The sequence below is a fragment of the Physeter macrocephalus genome, unplaced genomic scaffold, assembly GCF_002837175.3.
Source record: "Physeter macrocephalus isolate SW-GA unplaced genomic scaffold, ASM283717v5 random_3, whole genome shotgun sequence".
Lineage (NCBI taxonomy): Eukaryota > Metazoa > Chordata > Mammalia > Artiodactyla > Physeteridae > Physeter > Physeter macrocephalus.
The window spans coordinates 254,973-257,465 of NW_021145288.1; positions in this window are offsets into that span (position 1 = coordinate 254,973).

The following is a 2,493-nucleotide window of genomic DNA, read 5'->3' on the forward strand; positions in this document are numbered from 1 at the left end:
ATAACTAGAATTATGACTTATAACGTTATACCAGAACATATAAGATTTTTAGAAATTTCATGTAATGTCTGAAACATTTATATTAATATATTTCCATACAAATAACCCAAAGAAAGTTTAGTATTAGTTGTTTTTGTTTGTTTGTTTGTTTGTTTATACTGCAGGTTCTTATTAGTCATCAGTTTTATACACATCAGTGTATACATGTCAATCCCAATCGCCCAGTTCAGCACACCACCGTCCCCGGCCCCCCCCCCCCCCACCGCGACCACTGAGATTTGAGCAGGGACCTGAAGGAGGGGAGGGAGGGGGCTCCAGGGAGATTTGGGAGAGTCCAAGGCAAGGGTACAGTCCCTGAGGGGAGAGTGTGCTTGGCTGTCCTAGAGGCCAACATGGCCTGAAGACAGCACAGGGGTGGAATAGGGGATGGGGCTGGGACCTTGGAGACCACTGTAAGGACTTCAGCTTTGATTTGGGGTGAAATAGGGAGCTTTTGTAATGTTTCCAACAGAGTGACAGGTGTTGTCTATGGGAAGACTCACTTTGGTTGCTGTACTGAAAAAAGCCTGAAGAGGCTCAGGAGAGGAAGCTGCGAGACGAGTGAGGGGCAACAGGCAGAGGAGGGCTGCTGGCTTCCGGTGGGAGCAACGCCGGCGGTGAGCGAGCTCAGATTCCGGGTGGACCTGTGTCTGAAGGCAGAGCCAACAGAATTGTTCTGTTGACACAAGTAGGTAATTAATAAATATTTGCCGAATGAATGCTGAATCATGAAACTCCCCGCAGCCGGCCCCAACTGCCCTGCTTTAGAACGGCCATTTGCCTGCCGCCTCTGATCCGCAGCCACTGCCAATCAGCTTCTTCACACCCTCTGTGCCCGATGCCCAGACAACTCCGCCGAGTCCTCTGGTCTCCGTCTTCAGGGAGCTCCTGCCGCCTCCAAACTTGAACAGCTTTTCAGTTACGTAATTTCCCAGCACCCAGCCTTCCACGTGGGTAATGTCTGCTCCATCATTAGATCGCTGGCTGTCTGAGGACAGGGGCCCCATCTGTCCTGTTTACTGGCGCATCCCCAGGCCCCGCTAGGAAGCCGGGCGCACAGAACGCACTCCGTAAACATTTGCTGAGCAGCGGCTGGATGAATCGCCTACTCTGTTCCCCTGGGCGTTCTGCCTCTATTTCCTGCCCAGTCTGAAGGGCTCCACGCCGAAGCTGGACTCCAGTCCAGGGACAAGTCCCTGCCTCTTCCCCCAGAACGTGGGTCCTGTTCCCTCCACACTCAGGCCCCGGCCTGGGCCTACTCTAGGTCACATGAGAGGTCACAGGAGCCCTGCAGTAGCTGCGCTTGGACTCTGCAGACCCCACCTTAAACCATCTGTCAAGTTTTCAGTTTCCAGAGTAATTCTGTGTGCCTCCCTCTCGACCCCATACCTGAGACAAGACAGCCACCCAGTGGTAATTTTTCTAAACTTTTGTTTATTTTATAGCAATTGTCATGATTAGAGAAGAAAACAACACATTTAAAAACCTTCTCAGGGCCAAAGGATGCCAGAGTATTTACAAACACATGGTGGGGGACGGTGGCAACATAAGGGTCTGGGGCTCTGGGGCTGGGAGTCCACCCAGGCCCTGAGCCAGGCTCGGATGCCGACGCCAGCCACCATGACTGTCCTGCCGGCCACACGGTGGGCTCGGGGAGCACTGGCGGCCTTAGGGCCCTGCTCAGCTGGCCTGGTGGGAGACCCTCTAGCTAACCTGTGGCCCTGCCTCCCCCCCAGGGGCTCCCCACACCCCACAGGCCAGCTCAGAGGGGCCTCTGGGAAGCACCGAAGGACAGGGGGCAATGTGGGGGGCACAGGGCTGGGACAGAGGGCAGGGACGACCCGGCCTGCCCGGGGGAGGACAGAGATGCCGGCGCACACGCATACACACATACACCTTCACAGAAGAATCGCGAGGGGGTTTTTTTTGTTTTTTTTTTGTCTTCTAAGTCTTCATGTTTACGATGTTTTTAATTTTTTGCTGTTTATTTTTTCTTCGACAGTGACATAAACTGAGGTAAACATCTGTGACCAACACCTCTCCTAAGGGGCACAGGGTCCCAGCCCAACCAGCAGAGGTGGTGGCGGCAGCGGCAGCAAGGCCCCAACGGGGAGGGCGCAGACCCGGTTCCAGTCCTGCTTCCTTGTAGGCCGCTGCTGTCCCCTCTCTGTGCCTCCGGAAACAGGGGCTGGGCTACGGAACTACGATCCCTTCCCCACTCTAACATCCTAGATACTACGACGACGAGGGAGAGACTCTCAGACAGGATCTTAACAGAGAAAGAGAGAGAGAGAGAGAGAGAGAGAGAGAGAGAGAGAGAGGGAGAGAGAGAGAGAGAGAGGCGCACGCAAGGGGCGTCTACTTGGAATCTCGCTTCCTTGTTATTGCAGGAGAGACAGGATGTCAAGAGGCCTAAGGCAAAAGGAGAAGTGGCGGCTGGGAGAGGTGCCCAGA